The sequence below is a fragment of the Schistocerca cancellata genome, chromosome 10, assembly GCF_023864275.1.
Source record: "Schistocerca cancellata isolate TAMUIC-IGC-003103 chromosome 10, iqSchCanc2.1, whole genome shotgun sequence".
Classification (NCBI taxonomy): Eukaryota; Metazoa; Arthropoda; class Insecta; order Orthoptera; family Acrididae; genus Schistocerca; species Schistocerca cancellata.
In genome coordinates, this window is record NC_064635.1 from 87,854,222 (window position 1) to 87,867,703 (window position 13,482).

General features: G+C 43.5%; 1 protein-coding gene across 6 annotated transcripts in view; it reads right to left on the reverse strand.

Moving 5' to 3' along the window:
* Window positions 1-13,482, reverse strand: part of LOC126106409 (gastrula zinc finger protein XlCGF57.1-like) — a 327,990-nt gene that overhangs the window by 314,008 nt on the left and 500 nt on the right. The gene's annotated exons all lie outside the window — the stretch shown is intronic.

Sequence of the window (13,482 nt, forward strand, 5' to 3'; positions counted from 1 at the left end):
CCACATCAATAATTGATGTGAAGAGCTGTAGGGGCTGTAACTGTGACTCAGACCACTATGCTGTAAAGCTGCAGTGAGGGAGAAACTATTTGTAACACCTAAACCTGGAATGGAGGAAAATACAAACTGGAACACAGAAACACTGAATGACCCAGAAGTTGTGAAAGCATACCAAGCAAAAGTTAGAGATGCACTGACTCCCAGCGAGGAAACAATGGGAATCCATGATAGAGGGACTAAGATCCAGAAAGCAGTGAAAGAGGCAGCAGAAGACATAGTCGGGATGAGAAGAAATGCAAGAAATGAGTTGTTTGGTGATGAATGCAGGCTAGTAGTAGAACGTAAAATTGCAGCAAGACTGAGAATGATACAGAAAGAAACAAAGAAACATGGAGGTGTACAATAAATTACGATCCAATGCCCAAAGAATATACAAGAAAAAGAAAAAGGAATGGTTGATATCAAAGTTTAAAGAGAGAGAAGAATTAAAGGAACAGAATGAAACGAAGAAATTCTATCATGCCATGGGAATGATAAGAAAAAATTTTCAACCCAAGCAAAATGCATGCAAAAATAGAAATGGTGGGATAATAAGAGATGAACAAGAAATATTACAGAGGTGGGCAGAATTCTTTGAAGATATGCTCAACAAAAACTCAGATCAGGTCCCAAGAGGTACACAGGAACAGGAAGAGAACACAGAGGCAAGAGAAATTGACAGGAATGAGGCACAAAACCCAACAATGCTGGAAGTGCAAACACTGATAAATAAACTAAAAAATAACCATGCACCCAGTGAAGATGGGATCATGTCAGAACTAAAAATAAGGAGGGCAGCCTCTAAGACTGAAATATTTAAAATAAAGAACATACAAGTAAATGAAAGCATGCCAGAGGAGTGAAATACTGGAATAATATGCCCAAAATATAGGAAAGGAGAAAAGCTCAGTTGTCAAAACTATAGAGGCATAACACTACTGAATACAGTATATAAGATTTTCTCTAGAATGCTGAATGAAAGAATAAAGAAGTGCACTGAAAAGATACTCTGAGAATACCAATGTGGATTCTAACCAAACAGAGGTACATCTGACCAGTTGTTTGTTGTTAGACAAATGATGGAAAAATTTTATGAATATGATATAGAGCTCCACTTCCTGTTTGTTGACCTTAAACAAGCTTTTGATAGTATTAATAGACTAGCACTGTATAAAGGGCTCAGCCAGATATGCGCATATGCAGATGATATTGCCATCATGACAAGGGATGTAACAACGCTTAAAGAAATATATGTACAAATGGAAGCAGAAGGAACAAGAATTGGACTTACTGTAAATAAAAGCAAGACAAAATATATGGTTATGTCCAATTCTGAAGCTAGAAGAACACCAGAGGACCTGAAGATCTCCGATAAATGCTTCAAAGCTGTTAGATACTTCCATTATCTAGATGTCCTCCTACCCAATGATAATAGTATGAGACAATGTATTAGAGAAAGGATACATGCAGGAAATAAAGCCTACTATGTATACTTAAAGATACTCAAAAACTCTCTCATTACAAGAACAACTAAATTGAGAGCATACTTTTCCCTTGTGCAACCTGTTGCCACATATGGATCAGAAACATGGACATTGACAGAAGCAGACAGTAACAGCCTAACAGTATTTGAAAGGCAAATCTTACAAAAAAGGCTATGGGCCTGTGAGAGAGGCAAAAGGTTGTAGAGTGAGATACAACCATGAAATACAGGAGCTTACACAAGGGAAAGATATAGTGAAATTCGTCAAATCTCAAAGAATTTGTTGGTCAGGACATATGGAGAGGATGATGGAAGACAGGATGCCCAAACAAATAATGAATGCCAGACTGTATTCCACCAGAAGGAAGGGCACACCAAAAGCTAGATGGATGGACAATGTGCTGGCTGACCTTGCCAAGAAGGGGATCCGTGGATGGAAGAAAAAAGCTGAGAACAGAGAGATATGGAGGAAGATTGTTGAGGAGGCCAAGGCCCACCAAGGGCTGTAGTGCCGAAGAAGAAGACATAATAGACTTTCTCAAGACAGAGAAGCTTATGTCCACGAATCACCATGGTTTTATATGGCATTGCTCATGTGAAACTTACTGAGAATCATGGAAGAAGTGATCAGGCAGCTACCATACTTGTAGATTTCCAGAAACCATTTAACATAGTGCCCTATTGCAGGCTTTTAATGAAGGTATGAGCATAAGGAATTAGTTCACAGATATGTGAGTGGCTTGATGACTTCTTATATAATAGAATCCAGTATGTCGTCCTCGATGGCATGTGTTCGTCAGAGACAAGAGTATCGTCAGGAGTGTGCCAGGGAAGTGTGATAGGACCATTGTTGTTCTCCATACACGTAAATGATTTGGCGGACAGAATGGGAAGCAATCTGGGGTTGTTTGTTGATGATGCTGTGGTGTACGGTAAGGTGTCAAAGTCAAGTGACTGTAGGAAGATACAAGACGACTTAGACAAAATTTACAGTTGTGTGATGAATGGCAGCTAGCCCTAAATGTGGAAAAACTTAAGTTAATGCAGATGAGTAGAAAGAACGAAACTGTAATGTTCAGCTACAGTATTACTAGTGTCCTGCTTGACACAGTAAAGTTGCTTAAATATCTGAGCGTAACGCTGCAAAGTGACATGAAAACTGTGGTAGGTAGAGCAAATGGTCAACTTCAGTTTATTGGGAAAATTTTAGGAAAGAGTGGATCACCTTTAAATACCATATATAGGATGTGGTGCAACCTATTCTTGAGTACTGCTCGAGTGTTTGGGATCCATGGGATCCATACCAGGCTGGACTGAAGCAAGACACTGAATCAATTCAGAGGTGGGCCACTTGATTTGTTACCAGTAAGTTCAAACAACACATAAGTGTTACAGAGATGCTTCGGGAACTAAAATGGGAATCCCTGGAGAAAACAGGATCTTCTTTTCAAGAAACGCTATTGAGAAAATTTACAGAACCAGCATCTGAAGCTGACTGCCGAATGAATCTACTGCCGCCAACATACATCGCACATAAGGACCATGAAGATAAGGTACGAAAAATTAGGGCTGAAAGGTGTGTATGAACATTTGTTTTTCCCTCACTCTATTTGCGAGTGAAACAGGAGGGGAAAATGACAAGTAGTGGTACAGGATACCCTCTGCCATGCATTGTGGTTCGTGGAGTATCCATGTAGATGCAGATGCAGAATGGATCCTTGACACCTGAACTGTGGGACAGACACAAGCTGGCAGCGGCTCCATTATGCATTCATGTGGGCATCCACGAGTCCAGTGGAGCTCGTGCAAGGCACTGTGATGGCCAAGGACTATCATACACTTGTTGCAGACAATCTACACCCCTTCATGACTATCTTGTTTCCCCGATGGCAGTGGCATTTTTCAACAAGGACAGCAGTGTAACTGAGTGGCTTGAGGAACACCGTGGCGAGTTCCAATTGATATGCTGGCTCTCAAATCACCAGATCTGAACCCAATCAAACACATCTGGAATGTGATCGACTGTGGCGTCAGAGCTCATCGACTCCCTCTGCAGAATTTACAGAAATTAGGTGGCTTGTGTGTGTAGGTGTGGTGCCAACTGGTTGGTTGGATGGTTGGTTTGTGGGGGTTGAAGGGACCAGACTGCAAAGGTCATTGGTCCCTTTTTCCATGATCGTGAAGCACAAGGGATAAAAAAACAAGCAATGGAAATGACAAGGGATGACACAGAACAAGAAAGTCACAGACACAGACCAGACAAAAGGAATTAAAAGCACACAGAGTGTGACAGTGGTTGGCCAACCATGAAAACAATAAAAGGAAAAGCCAACCATCAAGAGACACACTAAAAACCCCAATCTAAAACCGTAGGCCAAAGGCCAGACTCAACACAAAAAAAAGACAAACACTTAGATTGAGCAATAAAAGTCCCCTGCACGAATAAAACTCAAAACTGAGTCCTTGCAGAAGGCTTGCAAGGAGGAGCGCCACACACCTGTAGTCTCCTTGATGACCCAAAGTTTGTTGGGTGAAGGCAGGGTGCACCATTTATCACCCCAGGTGCCAAGGACCTCCTGTCGCCAAACCAATTAATCACACTCCGAAAGGCCAATCTCCAAGGCTGGTGCACCGACAGCCTGTTAGGTGTGTGTGTCAACACGTTCATTACCCAGGATGCTGACATGACCCAGGGTCCACACAAAGACACGGAGCGGACACAATGGGAAAGAGTATGCAGGAACTCCTGGATAGACATCAGCAGATGAGAGCGAGGCAAACAGTGGTTGATAGCTCATAAACCACTCAGGGAGTCACTACAGATTACGCCGCTGGGTCACTTGCTGCCACTGATTGAGGATGTGAGCGATCAACATCCATTGTGTCTGAGGGCCCGACATGATCTAGGTCCTTAGTGGATGCCGGAATCTCCACCTCATCCTCAGACGCAAAGCCCATAGGGAGCGGTGGGGTGGCTGCCACAGCAAGTTCTTTGGTCTAAGAGGTCTTCTTCTTGGACTTTTCTCACTGCTCCTTGGATTTCACTGCCTGGGTGGGCTTCACTGATTCAGTCTCCATGACAGAGGAGGATTGTGAAGCCCAGCTGCTTGTGGGCCTTTCAGCCACTGACGGGCATCATCTTTCCCACTGCTGGAAACCTGAGAAGGGCGTGACCCAAGGGACCCCTTGAGAGTGAGAGGAGCCAAGGAAGTTGAACGTTTCTCTGGCTTAGAAGTGGGGACGGGTGTCCCCGATGGGTGGGAGGGCGTTGCTCCCAAAGTAGGTGGTACAGGAGCAACAGGGAGAGTAGTGCCCCCCATGAGCAAGGCGGCAGGTGTAGTCTTCCAGCTCTGAGAGGTGACTGTTGGGTACGAACAGGATGGAGGCGTTCAAACTTCTGCTTAGCCTTAGTGTAGGTCAGTCAGTCCAGGGTCTTATATTCCATTATTTTCCGCTCTTTCTGTAAAATCCCGCAGTCTGACAAGCGAGGTGAATGATGTTCTCCACAGTTAACACAGATGGGAGGCAGGGCACATGAAGTATTGGGATGTGATGGGCATCCACAATCTTGACATGTGGTGCTGGAAGCACAGCGGGAAGACATATGGCCAAACTTCTAGTACTTAAAGCACCACATCGAGGGAGGGATATAGGGCTTGACATCACAGTGGTAGACCATCACCTTGATCTTCTCAGGCAATGTATCACCCTCGAAGGCAAAGATGAAGGCACCGGTGGCAACCTGATCATCCCTCGGATGAAATTAACACCTCGCCACTTCAAATTGGCGTGCAGCTCATCATCAGACTGCAAAAACAGGTCCCTGTGGACCATGTTTAAACTCTTATGGAGCATGATGGTAACAGAAAGATCCCCAGCTTGTCACAGGTGGGTAATGCCCATGACTGAGCAGAGGATGCTGTTTTTATAAAGACTGACCCAGAGCGCATTTTGGACAAGCCCTTGTAATGGATCTGGGAGATGTTATTTTTTTACCGTATTTGTCGATACCGAATTGTAAATGTTTTCTTATATTTTTTGTCAGAATTTTTTTTATTATAATTTGCCTTATTATATGCTAATTTACTTATATTTTTGAGAATGAAAGCATATTGATTACCATAAGTAAATGTATCGAAGAATACCAAAGAGACCGATTACAAGTGGAAGCTTGTGTGTTGTGTAAAATATCTTTGACGCTGGAGTTGTCTTTGACTATAGTCAGTCGGCAGTTAACTCTTGGTGTGTGTTGACAGAAGAAGAATGTGCAGGTTGCAGTCATAAATAATTTTGAATTATGTTACTATTTTTTTATATAAACTATAAGAAGAAACTACATTCGAAGAAATGGTATTTGAAGCACCAAAAATGAGCCAAACACATTGAAGCAGGTCATTTCTGCAGCCAACAAAGATGCATTGTGGAATCATACTTCATTAGACAACTGAAGCCAAGACTAATATCGCCTTGTAAACATCTAACGGAAAAGGTACTGTCACGAAATATGTCAAATTTAAGTAAATAAAAAATAGTGAGCATATTTTCAACTTGTGTCTCATCCGGGATAGTGTCTCAGCCGGGATAGCATATTTCACCCTCCATCTCCCTTGTCCTCTAAATGCTTGACAAAGAGCTGAGGCTTCATCATCGTGAAAGACACCCTCCATCTCCCTTGTCCTCTAAATGCTTGACAAAGAGCTGAGGCTTCATCATCGTGAAAGACTCCCTGTCAGCTCTTGAACATACTAGGTACCGGGGTGAATAAGCTTCACTGCCAACCTTAGCCTTTTGTTCCTCTCACGGTGTGGCCAGGGAGGGGAATGATTTGGGGTCATACGTGTTTGCATTAAATTGATCCTTCAAATGCTTAGAGACTGCTGGTGGCTGGCCATCAGGAAGAGATGATGTACCATGCATCATTGCGTGTCATCCACCCTGATGCCACCCACTCTGATCAAGGACACTCCCGACAGGCGCCACCCAGCCACAGCAAGGGCCACCTGACAGGATGGCCATTGCTGGAAGTTCTGATGCCCCAGGGAGATAGGCATCTACTCCATGGCATACATGGGTAGTTAACAGCGCAGGCATCAGCAGAGCAATCCCTGTGTGGTCAGGGGGCTACAACCAACAGGGTACATGGCGGCCCCACCACAATGGACTGGCTACCGTGCTGGATATCAGGTGCAAAGAAGTCCACGGTCTTCGGCTGCGGCGCAGAAAGTGACACTGTATAGTGCATGGCTTATCCTCGCCCAAGAGATGGAAAACGGGTGGGACTGCAATGTGACGATGAGAAAGAGGGCTAAAGATCTCAATGCACGATGGAGACAATGCACCAAGTAAGGTGCCCTTCCCCAATTAGCACGCTCTTCAGAATAATTTTGAAATACACAGGTCAAATCTGAGAGGGGGCCATCACATAAGGGCCGAAATGTGTGAGACTCCTTTTAGTCACCTGTTAAGACAGGCAGGAATACTGCGGGCCTATTCTTACCCCCGGACCCGCAAGGGGCCTGGGGCCAACTCCCTCCAGTGACCTGCCGAGGCCTCACTGCTTCTATGTCATGGCGCATTGCCACTGTTATACATGCTAAAGATGGGCATACCAGCTATTAGGTATGTGGTCATAATGTTCCGACTGGTCACTGTAGATCCTGTTGAACTTGCTTATTGTGGTCAAGTCTTTTACTCCCACAACACTTTTTTGCTCTGCAAGCTTAAGTCCATGCGTAAATTGACCCTTACTTGATGCCTCAGAAAGTTTTGTTTCAAACAGTCCCTGCTAAAATAATAAATAAATTAGCAACTACCACTGTAATGCTCTATTCTCCTCAATTTCATGCCATACATATCGTCAGCAATTTGATCTACCCCACACTTTTCTGTACCTGTTTGTTTTGTTTTGTTTTAGGGTACAATAACAACTAAGGTCATACATGCCCATGCCAGAAGTTTAGAGCATTAATACATAATAGGAGTTTAAAATGACTACACATTAAGCCCAATCAAGCAGCTGAAAGAGAGCTAAGAACAAGGACTTCCTCTTGCAGAAAAGTCTATAAAATACGCTGTAGAGACAACAGAGGTACCTAACTATAGATTAAATGTTCTTCGCCATATTGCTGCGATGGATGAAAAGTAAAACGCAGGTGACAGCCAGAGCATCTATCATGAAAATGGCCAATAGCTCACCCGGCAAACACATGTTAGAACATAAGTGGTTAAAGAAGGACATTTGTTCAGGAAATGGCAAAGACTCTAAGGTTGATGATAATGGGCACAAAGTAGTGGGAGATCACCACTCAACAATTGACGATGGTTAAAATGACAGTGCCCAATGCACAACCAAGCTAAAATGATCACTTTGCGGCGAGAGGGCTGAGAGGTGGTCAGACAAGCTGCTGGGAGAGGTTTCCTTCCCCGGAGCTTGTTCCCATGAAGGGAAGTCCAGCGGTGATGCCAAAGTGGCCCCACCACCTTGACAGATGACAACATGGAGATCATAGGAAGGAATGGAAGAACTAGTGGACCGAGATAGGAGGACTGCAGCCTTGGTAGCAGCATCAACAGTCTTGTTTCCCATCAGACAGATGTGACCAGGAACCCACATAAGCATCACAGTGGCTCATTCACGAGTGAGCACCTGGAAGCTTTCGTGGACCTGTTGCACTAAGGGATGGGCTGTGTCCAGCACACAGAGGCTCTAAAGGCCACAGAGAGTCGGAGCAGATGACACTATTGAAAAGCCTGTGTCGCCGGATGTACTTCAAAGTCCGATACAGGGCGAAGTGCTCTGCAGCAAATACTGAGCAGTGTTCTGGAAGCAAAGGCTGGATATGGCATGCAAACGGCATCGGTGTCTGGTGAATAGAACATCATACCGGTACGACAGCAGTAGTTCAGCAGCTTCTGCATAGAGATTCTCAACCAGGCTAGTGCAAAAGGCACCAGTGGCCTAACGGATTCCACAATGGTGGACTGTATTTAGACGGTGTAAGGTGGACGAACATGCAGATGCATGAATGAAACACGTATAATTTAGTTTTGAATGGACAACAGATTGGCACAAGTAGAGGAGGGTGGTTCAATCCGCTCACCAGGAAGTACCGCTTAGGACACACAGCACACTAAGGAACCGAGTACAGCGGGTGGCCAGGTAAGACACGTGGGAGGACCAAGAAAGTTTCCTGTCAAGCATGAGCTCCAGGAATTTCGCACTTTCAATGAACAGAAGAGCAAGAGGCCCAAGATGTAAAGACAGTAGAAGAAACCCACTGCACAGCCACAAATTTATACAAATGATTTTGTCAGTGGAAAAGTGAAAGACATTGTCGATTCTCCATGAGTCACACTCGAGGACACAAGTCCATGAAGAACTGCAATAGATCACAAAATCGTAAATGAAAAAGGAACCTGAGATGCCTTGTGGGAGACATGAAATAACAGGGTCAATAGCTATAAGCTATAGCAAAGAGGACGATGCTCAAAACATATCCCTGAGGCACCACATTTTCCTGGATAAAGGTGTCTGATAAGGCAGAACCCACATGGAATTCTGTCTTTTAAAAACTCCTGAAGGAAACAGGGCAGGCAGCCTCAGAAGCTCCATGTGTAGAGAGTACAGAGGATACAAGGCCCCTAGCAGTGTCGTAGGCTTTCTCCAAATAAAACATGGCCAGTTTGGGATTTCTTCAGAAAATCGTTCATGACATGGACCAAGAAAGTGACGAGATGGTCAGCTGCAGAACGGTGCACTCAGAATCCACATTGTACAGTGGTTAGTAAATTGCAAGACTCTAGCCACCATAACAGTCAGGCATGAATCATATGTTCCATCACCTTGCAAACACAGCTAGAGAGAGAAATAGGGTAGCAGTTGGAAGGAAGGTGTCTTCCTTACGGGGCTGAGCTATAGGTATACCTGTGGTTTCACACCAGTGTCTGGGAAACATGCCATCTACCCAGACGCAGTTGTACTTGTGAAAGAGAAAGTGCTTGCCCGCTAAAGAAAGATGCCACAACACCTTGATGTAAACATCATCTGACCCTGGGGCATAGGATCGGCATGAAGTGAGAGTATGACCTAGCTCCGTCACAGTAAAGGCGACATTGTAGCATTCACAATTCTGAGAGGAAAAGGGTATCACCCAAGCCACCTCCACTTGCTATGGAGGAAGGCAGGGTGATAGTGGATGGAGCTCAAAAACTCCGCAAAAGAGGGGCCTAGGGTGTTGGAGATAGCTATAGGGTCCTCATTGACATCATCTGCTGCGGTCAAGCCATATATTGCCGAATGGACCTTGGTCTCAGAGAGTGCCAGATAATGGAAGAGGGAGTGGAACTGTTAAAAGAACTAGTAAATGAAATCCAGCTAGCTTTTTTCTTTTTTCTGTCCTAAAGAATGCTACGACACTGCGCACACACCTGTTTATAACAAATACAGTTCACCATAACAGGATGATGGTTGAAAACAGAGAGCATGTCTCCATATGTGAATTGTGCCACAGAAATGCCTCCTCAGGACAACAAGGGACCAGGACACTGCATGGTAAAGATGAAGTGCAAGGAATTTCATTCTGTGGCAGTAAGAATAATGTTTAAGGTGTTCTACCAGGCCATCACACCTACGGAAATTTTGTTCATCGTAGGTCACCAGCGTGGATTCAAGTCTCCAGTCAGCCTTAGAAAGCTGCCAGATGGGTTTACACTTAGTTGGGGTAGGAGTCAGCAAATCGATGGTACACGGGAAATGGTCACTCGAGTACATGTCATAGAAACTACCCACTCGATTATTACTATTATTATTACTATTTGAGGTGAGGGGGCACTCCGACATCATTTGGAAGAATTACAGCTCCTGGTCGAGGAGAAACCTCTGTATCTACCTGATTGCCTTGATCCAAAGCTTTCAGTATGACATGTGAGAAAAGGACAAGTTGGGTTTCACATGTTTGCTGTTTCAGGAATACATACTGGTTGGCATAAAGGAGGTCACTCTGTTCAAGATGCCTCATTATATTTATGCTGTAAGCTCGTTACATGTCACTACTGTAAGTTTACACATATGCATCAATTACAAAACTGCACAGTATACAATAGGTAAAGTGTATAACGGACTTGCCAAATGTAAAATTACTATAGTGCTAAAATGTAATAATTAAAAACATCAATAAAGTTAACTTTAAAACTGTTAAAGGAAATGGTTATGTCATAACATGGGATTCCCAGACACTCTTGTGGTCATTTAGATAAAATGTCATATTATACTGTTTTAAGATGCAATCTATGTAGCCTAATGTCTAGCCCTCTGGTTGCAGTTTATTTTCCATCTTCTGCTGCAGATCTGAAACTGGTCACTGCTGACCAAACCCAGCAGTCTAAGGACCAAAAGTTCTATAATCATTGATGGAAATAAGAGAAATTTCTTCTACACTTTCTGGACCACTGCTTCAATCTGCAACCATATCGCAGCTTGTGAAACTAGTGCCTTTACATGTAACCAAAACTTCTTTGGGTTTAGCACGCGGACATTTGATAAGTTTCTAGTATGGTAATCAAATTCTTCATGCCCTGCCCTATTGACAGTCAAACACTGTCTGTATTTATAGCCCTGTACATTGTTTTACACCAGTTATGCAATAGTCACAGTTCTTTAGCAAGTGCTTTGCAGTGACTGTATACCATAGAGGGTCTTTACCATCATGATTTGTTCAATTAGGTACATATAAGCATGTATATCCAGTGTTTGGTCAACTATCCTTCAAAGCCTAAGTCACAATTCCTCTAAATGGCCCTGTCCCAACCTCAAGGTTTCAAATTCTGCCTTGAGACGCAATACTACTACATCTTTTTTTAGTTAATTTAACATAATAATCTTTCTACGTCCAGTTATACCGGTTTTGACGTACACTCCTCAAAGCAGTCTGGTACTTTTGTTCAAATGGCTCTAGGCACTATGTGACTTAACATCTAAGGCCATCAGTCCCCTAGACTTAGAATTACTTAAACCTAACTAACCTAAGGACATCACACACATCCATGCCTGAGGCAGGATTCGAACCTGCGACCATAGCAGCCACGTGGTTCTAGGCTGAAGCACCTAGAACTGCTCGACCACAGCAGCTGGCGTACTTTTGTTATCATTAGTTCTATCTAACCTATTTCTGTCATGAGTGTGCTTGTGAATTATCTGCTGTGAGTAGTTTTCAGAGAGAATTCTTGGTATTGTTCAGCAGGATGTCTCCTCACACCCACCACATACAAAACTGTAACTATCCTGACCAGCTGTTGTACGATTAAAATCTCCCCCAACAATCTTAGTACAATTGGGAAACATATGCACTAGCTCGCTGAGGCTTTATCAAAAAATTTAATTTATATCTGAGGATGAATCAGGTGGGAAACAGAAAGCCCCAATTTTATGTTTATGTCCATCTTTCATACCATATTTTGCCTAAATGATCTCACTTGCAGCTTGAATTTCTAGCTCAGTGGATTTCAGTTCCTCATCTACTGGAACAAATGCAGCTTCTTAGTTTTTCATCAGCCTGTCCTTTCAATACACACTTAGATTTACCCCGAATCCACTATTGGAAATTTTAGGTTGTAGACAGCTTTATATACCAGGCATTATGTGAGCTTCACTGTTTTTTACAGTTGCTTCAAGTTCTGGGACTTCGTTGCGACTGATTTGACAGCTGATCTTCCTGATTTTATCCGTTTCATCTGTGGAGTCACTGAGTCTTATACTACTGCTTTGGGGTCTCCTACAGCTTCCATTAACTGGGCTACATGGAGATTCACATACCCAGAGAAACAATTGTACGCACCCCACACTGTTCGCCACATATGGATAGCAGTTCCTGATATAGGCCTATGTTGCACCTACGAGCCATGTAAGAGTACGCTACAGTTCTCAACTATGTGGTGCATAATTGAGAAAGTCCCAGAACATTCAAAATCCTTGGTTCCTTCCACTCAATTTAGAACCAGGAGGCTACAATCGGTTCTGTGGACAATGCTGCAGATTGTAAGCTTCATTGAAATTACGTGAGCTAGGTTGTTCTCAACACTTCCTCTGCCAGTTGTTGCAGTGACCCAACTGTTGCCTCGGAGTCCATATGAGAAGCATCATTTGTTCCAACAAGTGCCACAAAACCAACCGGAGTCCTACAGTTCACTCGACCCATATAGCACCCCCCCCCCCCCCCACACACACACACACCAAACTTATCACGCCTACATGCCTAACAAAAACTCCACACACACAAAAGGAAGAAAAATCATAACTGACTGAAAACAAATCAAGCGCTTACATAACCAAGTTACAGAACTGACTACCCAGAGACTACATTAAACGCAAAACGTCAACATCCACCACCACATGGCATCGTCAATTACAACAAAATGAGATCTACACACACGAAGCAAATCAAAACCAACACACCATAGTGACGTCACACCCACCATTACACCACGGGTCAAAACAGAAGAGCAGAATTGGACACTTCCAATGACCCGAGTGGCTTAGTCTATGTGGGAGAAGCACCTCAAATTCGCTGGTATGGGGTACCAGTGTATATATCTAAATTCTCCCACACACTGCCTCCTCCATAGAAGTGTCCTGCATCTACCACTCCTTACCTCTCAATAATGTCAATGAATAGCAATGTGTACTGTATTTCCTGGATTGAGACAATACCTATGGGAGAGGAGATACTAGCGGCATCTTTGTTGTCTCTCTGGTAGTTTGCCAATTCGCAATAGTTTCTAATTGCTTGACAGCAATCTGGATGATTCCAGCTGCTTATGAAAAGCAACTAGTGTAAATCATCCTGTCTCCAGGAATTAAGTCTTCGTTAGGTTGAGAAGTCATAACTTGAGTTTAAACTGGAAAAGCCAACAAATGTGATGCTGTAAGAACACAATCTACTTTCCAAAATCACGTTTACGTATTC